The sequence below is a fragment of the Bufo bufo genome, chromosome 2 (assembly GCF_905171765.1).
Source record: "Bufo bufo chromosome 2, aBufBuf1.1, whole genome shotgun sequence".
NCBI lineage: Eukaryota > Metazoa > Chordata > Amphibia > Anura > Bufonidae > Bufo > Bufo bufo.
Window position 1 is genome coordinate 795,536,229 of NC_053390.1, and position 12,122 is coordinate 795,548,350.

The window sequence follows — 12,122 nt, forward strand, 5'->3', positions numbered from 1 at the left end:
TCAGATGAAACATCCGAAGTCGATTTGCATAAAAGTTTGTTTCAATACTGTACGGAGCGAGCGCTCCGTACAGTATTAGAATGCATTGGCTCTGATGAGACGAAGTTATTACTTCGCAAAGTCTCGCGAGACTTCAGATAATAACTCCAGAAATTGATTTATACTGTAAAAAAAACATTTTCCAAACTCGGGTTCGCTCCATACAGTATTGAAACTAAGTTTTATGCGAAAACATCCAAAGTCGATTCGCTCATCCCTAATTGTGAGCTAAAACGAGGATTGGAGATAAGATATAAGAGAAAGATCTGTACCTGTTCTATTTTTTGGGGATCCACACCAGGGGCGTAGCTAGAAATGCATGGGCCCCATAGCAAAAAAAAATTATGGGCCCCCCCCCTCTGTGCCATCCACAGATCCCCCTCCCCTAAATAGTGCCATCCACAGATCCCCCTCCCCTAAATAGTGCCATCAACAGATCCCCCTCCCCTAAATAGTGCCATACACAGATCCCCCCTCCCCTAAATAGTGCCATCCACAGATCCCCCCTCCCCTAAATAGTGCCATCCACAGATCCCCCTCCCTAAATAGTGCCATCCACAGATCCCCCCTCCCCTAAATAGTGCCATCCACAGATCCCCCTCCCCTAAATAGTGCCATCCACAGATCCCCCTCCCCTAAATAGTGCCATACACAGATCCCCCTCCCCTAAATAGTGCCATCAACAGATCCCCCCTCCCCTAAATAGTGCCATCCACAGATCCCCCTCCCCTAAATAGTGCCATACACAGATCCCCCTCCCCTAAATAGTGCCATCAACAGATCCCCCCTCCCCTAAATAGTGCCATCCACAGATCCCTCTCCCCTAAATAGTGCCATCCACAGATCCCTCTCCCCTAAATAGTGCCATCCACAGATCCCCCCTCCCCTAAATAGTGCCATCCACAGATCCCCCTCCCCTAAATAGTGCCATACACAGATCCCCCTCCCCTAAACAGTGCCATCCACAGTATCAGGTGCCTCTCCCCCCCCTTCCCCATGTGCCAGTATCAGGTGCCAACCCCCCCCAGGTGCCAGTATCAGGTCAGGTGCCAACCCCCCTCCCCCCATGTGCCAGTATCAAGTGCCCCCCCCCCCCCCCGCTCCCCCCATGGCAGTAACAGCCGGGTATTAAAAAAAATAAAATAAACACTTCTACTTACCTCCATGTCAGCCTCTTCCTGTGTCCCTCCCTGTATGTCCATATATGGAGTCACTGCTTGTATTTCAGAAAAGGTTTCTGCTGGGATTCGAACCTTCTGTATCAGAGGCAGAGCACCTAACCTCAAGACCATAACAGCTGCCTTGCTGCTGACTGAAAAATTATGAGACTTCTACTGTTATAGCTGGCTAAGTGTACATCTATACACATGACAGCTGCTCATATATAGAGATATAGCAGAGCTGAGTGTGCTGGGATAGCTGTCATATAGAGATATAGCAGTGCTGGGTGTGTTGCGGCAGCTGTCATGTGTATAGATGTACACTTAGCCAGCTATAACAGTAGAAGTGTCAAATTTTTTCAGTCAGTTGCAATGCCTCCTTTATGGCTGTGAGGGTTAATGCTTTGCCACTGATACATTGGAGGTTGTGGGTTCGAATCCCAGACACATCAGGAGACTTTAGAATATACAGTAAGATTGGAGCACATTAGCGAGGGGGCCTGAACATTAAGACCGCTGCTGTGAAGGGGGCCCTGAACAGTAAGACCATCGATATTTAACTAACTTGAAAATAAACTGTCGGGCCCCGAAGCAGCTGCTTCCCCGGTAGTTACGCTGCCTGTGTGTAGTGTCTGTGTGTGTTAATAAAAAATAAAAATTTGAATACGGTCGGACGGGCCCCCTAGTGGCGTAGGGCCCCATAGCCACTGCTATGGTTGCTATGGCGATCCCTACGCCACTGATCCACACCTGTTTTTTGCTCAAAATCATTGCTGGAAAACACTTCCCGAAGAACTCATGTGTGAATAAGTCATAAGACTGATTCTTGGAGTCGTCAAATAAGATTTGCTAGCTCCTGACTTGCCATGAAATGACTTTGAGGCCTCTTTGTTAGAGCTGTACGTTGTGCTGTTCCTTTGTTATTCCCTCTGGGTGTTGGGGTGTGTCCCTGCCCAGTCTGACATTGTACTAGCAGTGTTGACCATACAGACTGTGTAGAGAATAATAAAGAAATTATTATGGATCTGCGAGTGTGGATCCACTGTCCCAACTAACTGGTTTGGCTTTAGGCTAAACCCATGAGGTCGTTATTCCGGCACTCCCCTGATATTCATCCTTTAACCCTTGTACAAGGATCTGGACTTCGCCCCAGGTGAGCAACCAGACCTCTACCTCCTGGGAACGTCCCAGTATAGTTGGCAGCTGAGGTCAGGGACACTGGTGCAAGCACCAGAAGCTCTAGGCATAGAAAATGCACCAAAATCACAGTTACAGTCTGAACAGTCACTTATACTGATTATGGAGTTTTTGGCAGAACTTGACTGTAGGAAACCTGGCCAGATGGCCGGGATGCAGAGAATCCACACCACAATCGCAGAAGCAGTCTGGACAGTCACTAATACTGGAACTGCAGATGTTTGGCAACACTGAACAACAGATACTAGGAGAGCTTGCTGCGGGGTAGTGGTGAATGCAGGAACAAGGCAGACAGGAACCAAGACGGTAGCACAGACAGGGAGACACACAGACTTGAACCAAAAGCTAAACTGTGAGGTCTTGAGTACACAGGCAGGATGGGTACACAGCAGGAACACAGATGGGAGCACAGGCTGGATAACGCAGGTAAATCTCAAGGAAATAGCCGAAGCACTAAGTCTTCCAAAGTTCAAACACCTTTGGTCACAGGGAACCTTAAAGCTCAGGCACCCCCTTCCTGGGTCCACCTTTGCACCCAGGGACCCTCAGCCATTGGCTGGGGATGATTTAGTGAGCATGCATACTGATCCATTAAAAGACTGGACGGGAGCGTACGCACCCCCTAAGGGCACACTAGGCAAGATTATGGAGGCTGCAACATGGAGACGATGCCAGCGACCAGGACGCCGGATGGCATGGTGTGTTGTGTGGTATCCATGCAGCGTCCCACATCAGTGTGTAAATGGGACACTTTAAACATCTGCCTATGTATTTGCATTGTATGGTATTTCCTATTATCAGGCTGGCAATGTCATTGCACCCAGTCACCCCTAGGTGGTTCTGGAACCACATAATATACATAGCTGGTGTGTGTCTAACTGAGAGGAGAGTTGAAGTGAAGTAGTTAGTGAGGAGATGAAAGTTCATGGAGGAGAGAAACAGGCATCGTCCACCATGTAGTCTGCTATTTCTACCCCTTGGTCATGGCCAGGCTAAGGGAGTACACTTAACATTTATCTACAGCAGCTTAGCACAGACAAGTAAGTCTATGTCTGGATATGGAGATAGACTAGTGAGGGTTATTGCTGGATCTGGCTTATGGACCTCATTAGCACAAGTGCCTGAGAGCAACTTTCCGAGTGCCAGGACACAAATAGACAATTAATGCGCAAAGTTGTCTTTACCACTACAAAGCCTTCCGGGATATAGTGGACCTTGAATTCTATGATAGAGTATCCTGCAAATAATGAAGCAGAAGTGTTTGCCTGCCGCAAGGGGAACGCCCTTATTGGATAACTAAAAATATAAAGTAAGCAAATATCATATAAGGTACCAGAGTGCTAGAGTTGGAACTTAAAGTAAATCTTCAGTTTGCCTGTAGAGTATCAGCAGTAGAAGAATCCCTCCATTGACAACTGCCACTTCCTGATAATAGGATTACAATTGAACTTAATATTACTTATGCTATACAAAAAGCTCTTCATTGATGAACTGTACCAACTGTCCAGAGACTATCGATTTTCAGTAAATGTTCAGCTGGTTTACAACCGACTCCTCATTCTTACTACTACTACACTCAACATTTTCACCTTACGGTGCTGGCGTCACGAACCAGGGGCCCAGCCACCAAAGCACCTTAAACACCAATTACCATCAAGGGCACCTCAACCAACATCTGGTTGGTGTTCCCTGCAACAGAGAGTGCCCCGGAGGGTTTTGTGCTGTCTTCTCATCCACTGTACACCAGACCAGGGGAGGCATCTACATGAACTATTACACCCATCGGTCCATCGTGAGCCTAATATGTTTCCCCTGTGGTTTGGTAGCATTACATCCACATCCACAAGGAACAGTAGAAGAGTGGTGGACATAAACTGCAGACCTAACAGGAATAGCAAAACATATATGAAGAGATGCTCCAGAGTTATTATTACATGGGGGATACAAGCATTTAACAGACATGTCAGGAGAGGAGACAGCTCCTCTATAAAGCAGCTAAGAGCATAATGCTCAACAGAGTAGTGACATTCCTGCATTAATATGAAGTCCTCATGCCTCATGTGCAATTTATCTATTACACATCTTATCAACCTCCCATAATTACCTTCTGGGAATGGAATCTATTAAGCCACATGCCGAGGTAACATGACAGTTCTTCACACGTTCAGTGGATAAGTGGAATATAATTAGAAATACATCTTGTTTCCCGCGTGATCTGTCTGACTTATCGAGCAGGAGATATATTGTTTCAGGTAAACTACAATGTGAATTCATCACAGGAGATTTGAAAGTGCGAATTCCAGTTATTTCTTCTTCTTCTCAAGTAGAGACGTGCTTCAGGGTGTAAGATTAAGGGGTGGTGTAAAGAAACTGCTGAAGACAATGTACAGTATATCAATGTATATATATATATACTGTACAAATGTTTTAGGCAGATGTGGAAAAAATACTGCAAAGTAAGAATGCTTTCAAAAGTAGAAGTAGTAATAGTCTATTTTTAGCAATTAACAAAATGCAAAGTGAATGAAGAAAAGAGAAATCTAAATCCAATCAATATTTTGTGTGACCATTAACGATGATCGAGCATGCTCAGCCGAACACCAGTTCGGCTCGAGCATCTCGATGCTCGGCACATGGCGGTATTCGGGCGAATACCGCATGTGCTTGAGCTCAATGCTCGAGTCTCCGCCCTGCACATTTCTTGGCTTCTATGCAGCCAATAAATGTGCAGGTAAGTACTGGCACTCACTTTAATGCTGTAGCCATGTTGGCTGCTGGCATTACAGTGATTGGCTGTCCGGAACACGTCATCGGGTGCTATATAGCACCCGATGACGCATGTTCGGCTCATTCTTAGTCAGGTAGAGCTGTGCTGAGAAAGGGACAGACAGTGTAGGGAGTGATTTAAGAATATTTTTACCACTAAAACTTTTCAGAGAAAAGTCCTTTTAAGGACTATTGTGTGTGGCAGCAGCAATCTATATTTTCAGCGCACCCTGCGCTAAATAGCTAAAACTTTACAGACCCAAAAGTCCTTCTAAGGACTATTGTGTGTGGCAGCAATATTTATTTTTAGCACATCCTGCGCTAAGTAGCGTACAATAGTTAGGCCGCTGCAGACAGCGACATTAGCTGCACCACATCTCCAGTGTAAATTGTGCGCATCCAAAAAATATCTGTGACATCCAGTGTACTTTTTCCGTAAATGGTGTCCGCTGCGGACAGTGACATTAGCTGTGCCACATCTCCTGTGTAAAGTGTGCGCATCCAAAAAATATCTGTGACAAACAGTGTACTTTTTCAATAGCCGGTCTCCGCTTCTGACAGTTACATTACCAGTGCCACTTCTGCAGTGTAACGTGTGTGCTGAAAAAATTTATCTGTTACATACAGTGTCCTTTTCCCGTAGACGGTGTCCGCTGCAGACAGTGACATTAGCTGCGCCACATATCCAGTGTAAAGTGTGCGCATCCTAAAAATATCTGTGACATACAGTGTACTTTGTCAATAGATGGTGTCCGCTTCTGACAGTGACATTACCAGGCCACATCTGCAGTGTAAAGTGTGCGCTTCAAAAATTTATCTATGACATACTGTACAGTGTATTTTTTGCGTAGACCCTGCGGACAGTGACATTACTGGAGGTACAGTACCTCTCCTGTATAACGTTTCCTCATCCCAAATACAAGTGACATTCCCTGTAATTTTTCATTAGCCGCAGGTGACAGCATTGACATTATCTGCGGGATATCTTCTATGTGACGTTTCCACATCCCGAATACCTTTTTACATTTTTTGCGCATACATCTCCAAATCCTGCGCTACTGTACGTGTGACAGACTTTCAATCATATATAACATTTAATATGAAGAAGGCGAGCAGTTAGGGACATGGCAGATGCTGATGGTGCACGCAAAGGCCGTGGCCCTAGGCGCGGTGAAACTGTGACTGCTGCCAGAGGACAAGAAAAACAATCATCCATGATACCTAGCTTTATGTCCCAGTTTCCAGGGTGGCGCAGGACACCACTCTTGAAGTCAGACCAGTGCGACCAGGAGGTCGGTTGAATTGCAGCAGATAATGCTTCCAGTCGGTTTACCACCACCCTGTCTTCCACAAAGTCCAGTCTCAGTAGCGAAGAGTCTGCTCAACCCAATCCTCACCCTGATCCTCCTTTCTACCACCATGGAGAGTCTGGGTAAACAAGTGATCCCACACTCGCTCTTTTCAGTGCCATTCCTTGATTTGGCCCTCTCGCCAAACACGCTTGAAGAGGGACAGATCTTGTGCCTGATTCCCAAACTCTTGAGCATCCACAATCACAAGAAGATGACAGTGGGGAACGGCAATTACTGTTTAATGAGGTGGATGATGATGAGACACAGTTGCCAATAACTCAACGGCAACTACTGTCTCAAGAGGTTGATGAAGAGGATGAGACACAGTTGTCAATCACTTAGGTAGTGGTTAGGTCAACAAGTCAGGAGGAAGAGCAGAGTGAGGAAGTGGAAGAGGAGGTGGTGGATGATGAAGTCACTGACCCAACCTGGGAAGATGGAAAGCCGAGCGAGGACAGCAGTACAGAGGGGGAGGGATCTGCTGCGCTGCAACAGGCTGGAAGAGGCAGTGGGGTGGAAAAAGGGAGAAGGCGAGCCACACCAAACAGGCCTGCAACTGTGCCACGGAGCACCCCCTTGCGGAAATCTCCCTTGCCAAGGGGTAGGTGTTCCACAGTATGGCGCTTTTTTGAGGAAAGTGCAGACGACAAAAGAATAGTAATTTGCAACCTGTGCCGTACCAAAATGAGCCGGGGCATGAACACTAGCAACCTCACCACCACCAGCATGATCCGCCACATGGCATCCAAGCACCGTAATAGGTGGGATGAACGCCTGGGTCCACAATCTGTGTCTGCGGGTCACACCACTGCATCCTTTTCCCCTGTGTTACATGCTGGCCAATCTCCTGTCAAAGGCGCAGGCCCAGGTGCCTCCCACCCTGCACCTGTACCTTCGCAAGCACCATCAGCGACCACATCCACTTCCGTGTCCCAGCGCAGCGTACAAATGTCCTTACCCCAGGCATTTGAACGCAAGCGTAAATACCAAGCCACCCACACACAGGCCATAGCACTAAATGCGCAGCTTTCCTGGCCCTGGAAATGTTCCATTTAGGCTTGTGGACACTGAGGCCTTCCGCAGCCTGATGTCGGCGGCCGTCCCACATTACGCACAGGTGCTACCGACGCCAAGGATTGCGGGCCCTAATTCCATCAAGGTTTCCGCCACCACCTACGTTAGTGGCTCCAGCCCCCACTTCTCCTCCTCCGCCTACTTCTCCACTTCCACCTTCGAATTATCAGCGTGCAGCACCAGTCAGCCATTACTCGGTCGCCGGAAGCAGTGTAGCACTGCAGTGGGGAAGCGGCAACAGGCCGGGCTGAAGTTGATATGCTTAGGGGACAAACAGCACACCATCGCAGAACTGTGGCAGGGGATAAAAGACCAGACTGAGCTGTGGCTGTCGCCACTCAACCTAGACCCAGGCATGGTTGTGTCGGATAGTGGGCGTAACTTGGTGGTGGCTTTGGAGCTCGGCAAGCTCACACACATCCCATGCCTAGCCCACGTGTTCAACTTAGTGGTTCAGCGGTTTCTCAAAACCCTAGTTTGCCTGAGCTACTGACGAAGGTGCACTGCGTGTGTGCACAATTACGCAAGTCATCAACAGCTTCATTCAGCCGGTATGTCAGCGCGGCAGGAGCGCTTCAAATTGTCAGCTGTTCTGCGAAGTGAGCACGCGCTGGAACTCGACGTTCCACATGTTGGCCAGGCTTTGTGAGCAGCAGAGGGCAGTAGTGGAATACCAGTGCAACATGGTCGTCACCTTTCCAGTCAGCTTCCACTATTCACAAGCAAGAAGTGGGCATGGATGTCTGACCTCTGTGAGGTTTTAAAAAAAACTTTGAGGAATCAACACAGATGGTGAGCGGCGATAAGACTATTATCATCCCACTTCTGTGTCTACTCAAACGCTCGCTGCTCACAATTAAGGATGACGCTTTGCATGTGGAAGAGGTGGAAATGGGGGAAGACATTACACAGGGTGATAGCCAGACCATCCTCAGTTCGTCTTCTCAGAGCGAATTGGACGATGAAGAGGAGGAAGTGGAGCAGGAGACGGTTCCCTCCGCTACAGAGGGTAGTACCCATGGAAGTTTAATTCCATCTGTTCAGCGTGGGTGGGCAGAAGAGGAGGAAGAGGATGAGGAGATTGAGAGTGATCCTCCTGATGACAACAGCGAAGTCTTGCCTGTTGGTACTCTGGCACACATGGCTGGCTTCATGTTAGGCTGTTTTTCCCGCAACCCGTGCGTTATACACATTTTAGACAACACGGATTACTGGTTGTTCACCCTTCTCGACCCCCGCGCCAAAGAGAACTACTCATCTCTCATTCCTCTGGTGGAGAGGACAAGCAAAAGGGTGCAATACCAGAAGATCCTTGTTGAAAAATTGCTCCAAAAATTTCCAGCTGACAACGCTGGTGGCAGATTCTAAAGTTCCTTGGCCAACCGAGGAGGGGAGACAAGGGGAACACACAGCAGTTCCAACAGAGGCAGGGCAACACTCTCCAAAGCCTGGGACAGTTTCATGACACGATGCCAGCACCCTCACCCTGATGCGTGTCCTAGTGTCACAAGGGAAAAATGTTGGAAGATAGTGAAGGAGTACATAGCAGACTGTGTAAACGTTCCTTTCCTTCTGCGCCCTGCCGTGTGCCCGTACAGCAGTTTACGATCACATATGGGGTGTTTCTGTAAACTACAGAATCAGGACAATAAATATTGAGTTTTGTTTGGCTGTTAACCCTTGCTTTGTTACTGGAAAAAAATGAATTAAAATGTAAAATCTGCCAAAAAAGTGAAATTCAGAAATTTCATCTACATTTTACTTTAATTCTTGTGGAACACCTAAAGGGTTAAGAAAGTTTATAAAATCAGTTTTGAATACCTTGAGGGGTGTAGTTTCTAAAATGGGGCCATTTTTGGGTGGTTTCTATTATGTAAGCCCCACAAAGTGACTTCAGACTTGAACTGGTTCTTAAAAAACTTCTAAGCCTTCTAATTTCCCCCAAAAAGAAAAATGTTATTTACAAAATGATCCAAACATGAAGTAGACATATGGGAAATGTAAAGTAATAATTATTTTAGGAGGTATCACTATCTGTTTTAAAAGCTGAGAAATAGAAATATGTACAATATGTACAATATGTGACGAGAAAACAATCTCAAAATGGCTTGGATAAGTAAAAACTTTTTAAAGTGACACATGTCAGATTTGCAAAAAATGGCCTGGTCCTTAAGGTGAAAAATGGTAGGGTCCTGAAGGGTTTAATCACATTGGTTGTATGTTTGGGGTCAGTTTTCTACTACAGAATACATTTTCAGCCAATCGAAGTCTCATAAATGTTATTGCATGATGGATAAGTACCTTTCTGTATTTCTAAGCATTGACGACACTATTAATACTGGCCAAATCCCAACTCCGTTTCCTGAAATACAGCCCCAAACTTGCCAGAAACCTCCTCCATACTTTACTGTTGGCTGCAGACACTCATTTTTGTACCAGTCTCCAGTCCTTCGGGAACAAACAGCCTTGTGTTACAGCCAAATATTTCTATTTTTGATTTCTTATTTTTGAGCACCTGCCGCAAATTTTCTGCACCCCAGTTCCGATGTTTTATTGAATAGTTGAGTCACTTGGCCTTGTTTCCACATTGAAAGTATACTGTAGCTTCTTGGCTTCAATTATTCCAGGAGGACCTATTTATGCAAAATGTCACCAAACAGTAGATGGGAGTACCTGGGTCTCACTGGATTCTGACAGTTCATAGCTGATGGCAAAACTGTACATCTTCTAATATCAAGGTTAAGTATTCATTATGGGTCTTTCATTTGCTGTGCTAAGTTTTTGTGGCCTACCACTGCATCTACAGTCCTCAACACTGCCCTTTCTTTGTGCTTCTTCGAAAAAGCTTCAAAAGCTCATCTTGAAAACCGAGTCTGCTTTGAAATCTTGCTGGGAGAGTTCATGCTAATGCAGTATAACTACTTTGTCATGATGCTATGCTCAGTTTTGTCATGGTGTATAATAAGCTGTCTTACAACCTCACCTTTGTAGCAGAGTTTGGCTGATCCTCACCCAGTTTTAAGCCTCCTACACATCTGTTTCTGTTTCAGTTAATGTCTTTCAACCTAAATATGTTTGATATAATTGGTTGATCAAAAACCTGACTACAGATGTAGTAGAGTTAACACACATGCTTTATGAGTCGTGTTATCTAAACAAAATGCATTAAGCAAACACCTTCAATTGCTTTTCAATATCTTTTGTTTCAAGATAACGCGATGAGTTATGAGAAATTTAAGTTAAGAGTTTGTGTGTTAACCCTGCTACATCTGTATAATCATACAAAATCCCTGATTTTGGGCAAGTGTAACTAGAAGAATTGATGCTGTTTTGAAAGAAGAGAGAGGTCACACAAAATACTGATTAGATTTAGATTTCTCCTCTGTTCATTCACTTTTCATTTTGTTAACTTATAACAATAAACTATTAACACTTCTGTTTTGAAAGTGTTCTTACTTTGCAGCATTTTTCCACATTTCCACATTTTTAACGATGTGTCCTTCCTTACCTTTACTCTTGGCTGATATGTACTTTTGAAAGGAACAAGATGTTGCAATACTGTGTCACAAGATGTCTATCCTATATGTGTCTATGTGCGGCCACCAGGCGGTTGCATGCTGCAGTATTGAATTGGTTTCATGAGAAATTGGAGTCCTTTCCCCATAGGGGTTATTCCATGGTTAAAGTAAAAAATGAAAATCAGGCATCATATAGTGCATGACAATCTATTTCTAACCAAGCTAGAACCAGCCCTGTTCCTCACATGTATCCAAAAAATTTCCCCATTCATTCCACCAATTGTTCTGCTACATCAATTTCAAGTTGGCAGCTAAGGCTACTTTCACACTAGCGTTCGGGGCTCCGCTTGTGAGCTCCGTTTGAAGGCTCTCACAAGCGGCCCCGAACGGATCCGTCCAGCCCTAATGCATTCTGAGTGGATGCGGATCCGCTCAGAATGCATCAGTCTGGCAGCGTTCAGCCTCCGCTCCGCTCAGCAGGCGGACACCTGAACGCAGCTTGCAGCGTTCGGGTGTCCGCCTGGCCGTGCGGAGGCAAACGGATCCGTCCAGACTTACAATGTAAGTCAATGGGGACGGATCCGTTTGAAGATGACACAGTATGGCTCAATTTTCAAACGGATCCGTCCCCCATTGACTTTCAATGTAAAGTCAAAACGGATCCGTTTGCATTATCATGAACAAAAAATAAAATAAAAAATATAATATTTTTTTTTTTTTGTTCATGGTTATGCAAACGGATCCGTTCTGAACGGATGCAAGCGTTTGCATTATAGGAGCGGATCCGTCTGTGCAGACACCAGACGGATCCGCTCCTAACGCAAGTGTGAAAGTAGCCTCAGAAAGCATATTATTTCTCAAGCAAAGTATCATTTTTGCTCTTTCTCTCTCCTTATCACAGCTCTGGGTGTGTGTCATTTCTGCTGTAGCTCTCTCCCTATAACAGCTCGGGAAGGGGGGGGGGAATAACCCCTTTAACCAAATTAGAGCTAAGATAAAGGTGTTTATACAGTATA